Raw genomic sequence first — 8,778 nt, forward strand, 5'->3', positions numbered from 1 at the left:
AATCTGGAATTCTGGGATTCTGTTCCAGCTCTGCGACGTCGGCACCGCCGGTGCGCTAAAAATACAAGAGGCAGCTTGATTTTCATCGCGTTATAGAGACATTTTGGCAGTCTGGCATCTCGCGCAGCAGATCAAAGCGCGGCGCTTCCATTCTTTCCTGCTGCCTCCGTTTAGTTTTTCCCTTCCCTAGCGCCATTAGCTCCCGGGATTTGCTATATCCCCCCGGATAGCAGCCAAACGCTGGGATTGAGAGCAGCACCTGAGGGCTCACGCTGGGATAAGGAACCCACGGAGCCGCCGGAGCCCGGTCATTACACGCTCCTAATGAGCTCCGTGCTGCTCCCACATCCATTTTTCATCGCTGATAACGTCGTGCCCTACATAACGGCCCCGTTATCCGCGGGGCGGGAGGAACCCGCCTCCTCCGGGGCCGCCCGCGCTCGCGTGGAAGTAACTGCCGTGAAAGATCTAATCTGCAGCTCCGCTTTTGTTAACGGGATTAGCGGAATTTATCGGCTGGTTTAATTAATCGCCGCGATTCCCAACACGGGCCTTTCCGCTGGGAAGAACCGGGGCTGCTTCGGCTGCAGCGGAGACGGGGGGCAAAGGGATGAAGGAGCCTCCTCTGCCTCCTGCTGCAGCACCAGGCCGGGGGGTTCCGGACCGGGGGCTCCGGGCCGGAATTCCGGCCCGGAGCCCCCGGTCCGGATCCCCCGGCCAGAGCTGCTCTTTATGTAGGTCAGCGCGTGCGCAGCGGCGATGCCGCTTTCTAGGTCACCGGCCCACAACGATGCAGGAAAACGGAGCGGCGGCGGCTCCCTCCGAGGCACCGAGTCCAGGTCCGGCACCGGGGTTTGAGCCGTGGGCGCCCGGTTGGAAAGAGCAGCTCCCAGCGGATGCTCTCGCATCCGGGTGCATCCAGGTGCGTGGAGGGAGGCTGAGTCCCCGCGCGCTCGCTGCATCCTAGCGTTGTGGATAGGCCCGGGAAGGGTTAACGCTGGTCCTGTCGCTGCAGCTCTCGGGGACGCGCTGCCTCCGCGCTGGCGATGCCGCCTTCCCGCTCCGCTCCCATAACCGGGATTGACAGGCTGGGAAACGCCCAGGAAAAAAACAGCATCCGCCCCGGAGCGCCCTGTGGGAAGGGGCCTCCCGCGGTGGCACGAGCCGAGCGCGGCCAAGCACGCGGCAGAGCGGGACACGGAGGCCGGGACGCAGAGCCGAGGCCGGAGGCTGCTCCCAGAGCTGCACCGAGCGCAACAGGAGTTCAACGTAATCCCCACGTTGGCCTGGAAAAGGGACCAAGAGGGGGACAAAGACCGTGGGGACCGGCTGCTGTCCCGCTCTGTCCCCACGTCCCAGCCCTGCAGCCTCCCGGGCTCCCTCCCAGCCCCAGCGCTGCCCTTTGGGCCTGGGTTCGGTTCTGCAACCCAAAGGGAAGAGGCGCCGGCCCCGGGGCAGCAGCCTCGCATCACCTCTGCGTTTATTCTGGCAAAAAGCTGCACCAGCCCAGCCTGGAAAAAGACTAAAAAGAGAGGAAAAGCAAGGTCCTGCAAAGGGAAACTTGCAGCCGGAGGGAGCAGGAGCAGGGAAGAGAGAGGGAGCAGGGACGACCAACAAGCGGGTGCCCATCGCCCGCAGCGCCACCGAGCCCCGGGAAGGGTGGAAACCCCTTTCCCGGGAAGCCCCCAGCCTCGCCGGGAGGCTCCGATCGGCTCCTCCGTGTCCCTTCCCGCTGCCGGGAGAGCAGCTGGTGCCGGAGCCGGAGCGCTGCCGCTTCCCGGAGCGCTGCCGCTTCCCGGAGCGCTGGCGGCTCTGCCGCTTGGCAGCGGTTCAGGCTCTGTTTGTGTTTTGGCTGCCAGCAATGCAGCACTCGGGAACCTGCCCCGGATTTATCCGCTGCGGAGCCGCTGCCGAGTTCGGAGCAGGGATGCTCAGGCGCTGGGAATGGCAACGCCTGGAAGCGCCGATCCCAGTGGTGGTGCTTTTCCACCCCAGAAAAGGCCATTTCCCTATGGATTTTGGGAGCCTTGGGAGGCTTCAGGGGAGCCTGCAAAGCCCAGGCCGCGATGTGGGGCTCCTTGGTGGATTCTCTAGTGTCTAATAAGGACTGAGCTCCTCCCGCTCTCCCGCTAGAAGTGGCTCTCCCTCTGCCTTGCTGAACCTGCAGGCACCTGCTCCCCCAGGAAAGCAGCATCGCTTTCCCATCCCCGGGAAACGCTGCATTGACCCCGGCAGCTTTCAACAACCACCAAAAATTCCCAAGGACGGTGCTCAGCGCGCCCCAAAGCGGAGCGAAGGCGGCGCCCTCCTCGCTCCTGCCTGTGTCCCGCATCCCACATCCCGCATCCCGCCGGGATCCTCGGAGCGGCTGCAGGAAGGGCTGCAGCGGGTGCTGCAGCAGAGCTGGAGCAGCCGCAGCCGCATCTGCATTTAGCCCTTTAATTGCTGCACTAAGGAGACGCCGGAGCGGGGACCCCTCGTAGGGGAGAAACGCAGGAGGACGAAGCAGCCGGGACGGACGTAGCGGGGGCTCCGCGGCCGCCACGCGCGGGGTGGGAACGACCTCTCCGGAGCCGGCGGCGGCGCAGGGAGCGCCGCGCTGCTCCCACCCCGCGCGGGGATCGATGCTCTGCAGAGCGCAGCCAGCGGGGCCGGCGCCGCAGAGCCCGGGTCAGCCCGGGTCGGCCCGGGGCAGCGCGGGGCGGGCGCAGCCACTGCCCGGGCCAGCGCTGCGGAGAGAGGAATTCCTAAAAGCCCGAAAATGAGGGGCAACCGGGGCTCAAAGGTTCTTGAAGAATCGTAGAATCATGGAATGCTTAAGGTTGGAAGGGACCACAAGAAAGTAGGAGCAAGCAGCTGCTAAACTGGAAAGTGAACAAGAGCTCTCAGGGAGAGATCTCTGCTCACCCCCTAGATATAATAATAATAATAATAATAACAACAACAACAACATCAGTCCAGGAGCTACCAACAATAATGCAGTTACTTTTTTCCATATGGAAGGATTAGGTCATGTGCCCCTATGAGAGCAGGATGAAACATTCCATAGCGCCACACTAGCTAAAAGAAACTAATAAACAGATATTATTAACACCAAACTGTTTAAAGATGCTAAAAAGGGGGGAAAAAAAGCGTATTAAAACCATCTGCGTGTGCTGGGATGCCCTTGAGGGCAGCCCCAAGGCCTGTGGGAGGAACTCGCTCCCTGTCCCGGGTTGGGGAGCGGGGCAGCCCTGGCCAGGGTTGTCCCCATCCCGCGGTGGCACCGGGTGGCCCCGCAGCTCCCGCTGTCCCGCAAAGGGCCAGGGAGCAGCCGGGGCGCGAAGGCGGCGCCGACCTCTGCAGCAAATCCAATTCCTTCTGCTCTGCTCAAGGCGGCCATCGGGGAGACGTTTGTCACCCTTTGGGACCAGGGAGGGCACGGGAGGACACGAGGGCACATGGGGGAGGACACGGGCACTCGTGGGCTCCCAGGCACCGTGTGAGCCCGGGCGAGACCCCGTCCCAGCCCGTGCTGGGATCCCCCACCGGAGCGGTGCCGGGGGCGGCTGCAGAGCCGGGTGGTTGATGCCTGCTCTGCCGCGCGGGGAGGTTAATTACTGTGATCAGAAACATCCTCAGGGAAAAACGCAAGCACCAGATATCAGCAATTAACCCAGAAAACTAAACAGCGCAATTGCCGCAATTAATAGGATCCTACACGCTGCTAATCGCCCGCCCGCCCACCCGGCGGGTGCCCCAGGCTCCTGGCAGGGAGATGGAGCCTGCGGAGCCGCCGCAAGGAGCCGAAACGGCTCCCCGGAGCGCCCGGCATCACTGCCGGGATACATGGATAACCTGCCAGTTCCCACTGGAGTTTCCCAATAGGGTCGGCGCGGACCCTTCCCGAATCCCTGCCGTTCCGGCTGCGCTCGGAGCCCCGCGGGGAGCGAGCGGTAGCTGGGCTGGGGGACAACCTGTTGCTCCTCGCTGCAAGCTGGGAGAAACTCAGGCTCCCCGGGCGAGACGAGGCACTGGAAGGGACGCGGTGTCAGGAGGAATCAAACCAAACGCCAGGATAAGATTCCAGGGGCAACAAACTCGGATGAGTCACGAAGGCCACCGATTAGGGCCTGCCAGGCTGAGCACCCGGCAGCCGGAAAGCGATGGTACAACCGCTTGATAAAGGAGCCTTCCGCGAAGCCGGGTGGCGGCGCGAGGACGGCATGGATATGGATACACCTCCCTTTCCAGCGGCCACGGACGACCCGGCCAACCCCGTCCTCGGGCCACGCGCCGGGTTGCTGGCCCGGTGGCCACCATTGGAGCGGAGCAGCCGGCCCCAGGGCGCCTGCCCGGCCTCCCTCCGCAGCGGCCGCCGCGCTCGCTCCGGCTCCGGCCGAGCGTTTTCCAGCGCGCTGGGGATTTAGCCGCGATCGCCATGGATACCCCTCTGCAATCCCGCCGTTGCCGTGGCAACGCTTCCCCCATCTCGCCTCGTTATCCCGGCCCCGCCACGCGGTTTATGGGAGCGGGAGGAGGAGGATGCGCGAGCGACCTGCCCGGGCGCCCCGCGGCCTCCGGAGCGGCCGACGCTGCAGCCGGCGCCTCCCGCTCCCGCGCATCCCGGCTCCACACCGGGAACAAAACGGTCCCTGGCTAAAACCCCCAGCTTGGAGCCAGGGGCGAACGCTCCACGATTCCACACGCTCCGTTCAGGGCAAAGGGAGGATTTCTGTGGCAGAGAGGCCCGCGCGCTGCCGAGCTCCGGGAGGCCGCTGATCCCAACAGCTCATTGGGAACGTCTGTGATGAGCCCGAGGCCTCGGGAGAGGGAAGCAACGTGAGCAGGGAGCAAACGGCTCCCAGGGCTGCGGGGAAGCGAGCCCGGAAAGCACATCCCGACCGTGCTGGGCGACGCGCAGAGCTCCAGGACTGAAGCCCCGCGGAGGATCCGTGTTTACCGACAGCCCCCAGGGAAAAACCCCGGCAATTAGAGCAGCTCTTTGCTCCGCTAAGCGAGCGCCGGGCCGGGAGCGCGAGGAGGGAGCCCAAGGATGCCGGAGCAGCAGGAAAACGTGCCCAGGGGCAGCGCTGCACCGAGCGCGCGGCATCCCGGGATATACCGGTTCCCGCGGGAAAGGCCGGCGGGGCCAAATGCTTCACACACGGATCCAGGGGCGACGGGGCAGGCGCCTCTCCTGCAAGGGCTGCACAAGCAGCCGCGAAGCCTGGAGAGCAAAAGGAGAAACAAGAGATCAAGCATGTCCCGTAACTCCCCACACAGCCCTTCACCTCCCTTTAGGTATCCATGATATTTATGAATACGCACAGGGCTTCTGCAGATCTCTAAAATTAAACATCCCAAAGAGAAAACAAAAAACAAAAAAACAAAAGCACAGGAATATTAAATAAAAAGACCAGAAGGAATCACAGCAATCTTCTAAATTTCCAGCACAAGAGACACTAGGGAGTTTCACCTCCTCCCATTTCACACAATGACACAAATAGGGAAGCTGAGAAAAGCACTGGGGTAAGGCAATAAATATCCTGCCTTGATTAAGGAGCACACATATTTATTAACCAACACGGATTCAGGAAAGGCAGGGAACTGTTAAGATGATGCGCACTAAAAATACAGCAGCATCTCCGGTACTTTGAGCCACTCCTGGGTTCTTTTCAAGTCAAGTGTTTTGATCTGTGCATTGTTATTCCGAGTCTTCCTCCATAGGGAAAACAGGGAGCAACCAGCGCATTAGGAACTCTTTGCAGGTAACATCTTTCCTACCCCTTAAAAAGGAAAAATAGAGACGCATGCATCTGATTTTCACACACCGACTTCAAGCAGAGGAGGACTTCAGGAACATAAAGCACAAGCACCAGGTATTGGGCTCAAAAAGAGCCAGAAGATGCACAGGGAAACATTTGCTTTTGCACTAGCAAAAGCCTTTTGGGTTTGGGTTTCCCTTCCCAGCCAGGCTTAGCAGCCCCTTCTGCTCCCTCCATCCCCTGAGCGGCTCCAGGAGCCGCCTCCTCATCCCGAACCGCATCCGTGTTCAATGTCACCCACCGTGCCCAAGGCTCACGGAGACACGGACCTGTCCTCCAGCAACAGCAGCCGCCTCCGCCTGCATCGGTTTCCAGCGGGTCCGGAGCGCCGGAGCCGCCTCCGAGCAGGAGCATCCGGAGGGACGAGCGCAGGCCGGGCGCGACGGCGACCGCTCTCTGTGCCTCCGGATGGGAAAGGCCCAACACGGCAACCTGGGGGAAACGGGGGTGGTTCTGAGTTCCAGTTTTTGGTGAATTTCTCAGATTTGACTAAACTTCCCCTCAAAATTGGGTTTTGCATCAATTGTCTGTGTAGGGAAATGGATGCAAACTGCCAGACCCACTCGTGCAAGTCTTGCTGTGCAGGACTAGCACCTTAAAGCCAAGCTCTCCCACACAGCTCCCATCCCCGCTGGAATCCAGCTTCCCTGCAGCCCCGGGGCCTCGCTGTCCTGCTGGCATTTCAGGACGTGATCGCTGTGCTCTCACCCCAGACCAAGCTTGTTCTACCACAAACGCGGGTGGCGTTTGCCCTGTGTTCAGCCAGCACTGCTGTGTCGGCTGTACAACTGCTTTTATTTCCTAAAAGGTGCAGGTTGGAGCACCTGCCTTTCTGCCACGCAGCTTCCATGCGCAGGAGCACGGGGAGAGTTGATATTTTGCTGAACCTTCCATTAAATTAAAAACTCACCGTAGTTTAGTGATGCTAAGTGCCCGCCCGGGCTTTCCGCTTCCCGGGATCAGCGGCAGCGGTGCCGAGCCTCGAGAGCAGGAGCGCAGGGGCTTTAAGGAAGAAAAAGCAATAATCAGGCTTCAGGTTAGACTGCTGGGCTAGACTTGGACTGAGGGGCATGAGTGCGGCCTCTCCCCTTTAAAAACACGAGATTTAGGGAAGAGAGAGAATTGTCCAGACCAGGGACATTCCACACCAGCACTGATCTGAGCTTGGAGGTCAGTGCCCAAAAACACCACCATTTATTTCTGGCTGGAAGCTAAGAAACAGTAACTGAGAAACCATCTTAAGAAAATGATTTTTATTTCCTTTTTAAGTTTCCATGTTTACAGTTATGCTTTTATTTCTGATAGTATAGCTTTGCAGCAATAAAAACCACAATGCAGCTAGCAGAGCAGCTGAGCTAAGACCCATAAATACCAGCACAGAAAACAACGGACAACCACCAATATTTCTATACAGGAACTATTATTTTAATGTCACATTTTGACAATTGTAAATGGTCTACAGAATGTATGTGGGCAAAAGGCAATAAGTGAGTCTTTTGAAACACTAGATGTATCATAAACAGCGCATTATCAACATTTACATGATTCACATCAAATTGATGACATCCTAAAAGTATTCCTTTTAAAGGATAGAGATTTTTCAATAAAATATTACATTTCATTTAATACTCTGGTACAATACTTCATACATTGCAGAAAAAAAATAAATGCAAGGTCTACTCCACCTAATAAGAGGATCCTTTTTCATTAGTCTTTAGTACTGCAATAAAAAAAAATCACAATAATGTCATAAATAAACAGGCTTGAAATAATTAATTACATGTTTCACTATTTAAAAGGGAGAAATTAAAAATTAATTTGAAGTAATGAAGTTATGGGTGGAAAAAAAAACCTGACAATACATCCTAGTACCAGCTGACTTCCCCCATCCCTATGACGAAAAAGGAAATGGGTTTTACAACTAGGATGCAGCTAATGAAGTTAATCATGTTTCCAACACATACCTTAAGAGGAAAAACTAAAGTTTGGTCAGGATTAATAGGCGAACCGATCAGTCCTAACAAGTTAGCTGAAATTAAATTGTACACTATAAAACATTCAGTAAATGAAGTCTGCAGCAAATTCATGCTGACATAACTCATTGTGCCTTAGGAGCTGTGTTAACGTTTCCCTTGTGGTTTATAGAGTCTTCTGCAGCAGAACACTTCAGAACTGCATCCCTTTTCCACTGTTCCAGCAACGGCTTGCAGATCAATGCTTAATTTATTCTCTAAAAGCTCACTAGAAATACATGATACCCACATATTCATTATCTCCCCTGAACCAAAAGGCATTTATCTCTCATGCTTCACCTGTCACAAAATCCAGCAATTGTTTAAAATAATTTTAAAAGCTCTAAAAATCACCCCTCTCACCTATGCATTAAAGGCTGGCCGACCTCACCTTGCAGAAGCTCCCTTTGGTCTCCAGCAGGGCCTAACACTCCAGTTAAAAAGAAACACAGTTAGTTATTCACAGCCTGTCAGCTCCTTCCCCCTTTGCCATTGCCATTCTGCCACCAGGTGCTCCCCAAGATTAATCCATACCCTGGAGTACGAGTTCCCTGGTTCCAGGACAAATTCCTACAGAGGCAAGTTCGAAACAGCTAAAAATGAGGTCATGAAAAGCAACTTTGTTGGCTGTGTAACTGATTGCTGCTTGCACAGATCAATCTTAAGACATATCACATTAACGGAGTTCACGACGGAGCTCGGATTCTTTCAGGATCCTTCCCTTGTTTTCCCGACTTTCCATTTTGGCGCAGATCAGTTGCAGACAGGACACACATTTCCCCTTGCCATAACATATGAGATGGAGAATTTGTGCAACTCTGCCGCGCTTTAAACTACTATTTAGACCGTTGTCAAATGGTTCTGTACCAATAGGAACCCTTAAGTGAGCCCTTTGAGCAGGATAAAGCTGTAAATAGGGAGGGGAGGTTGGCAATGCAGGACAGGTATCTCGCTACTGA

Source organism: Tinamus guttatus, unplaced genomic scaffold, assembly GCF_059628265.1.
Source record: "Tinamus guttatus ecotype Peru unplaced genomic scaffold, ASM5962826v1 Tinamus_guttatus_pri_ptg000223l, whole genome shotgun sequence".
In the NCBI taxonomy this organism is placed as follows: Eukaryota; Metazoa; Chordata; class Aves; order Tinamiformes; family Tinamidae; genus Tinamus; species Tinamus guttatus.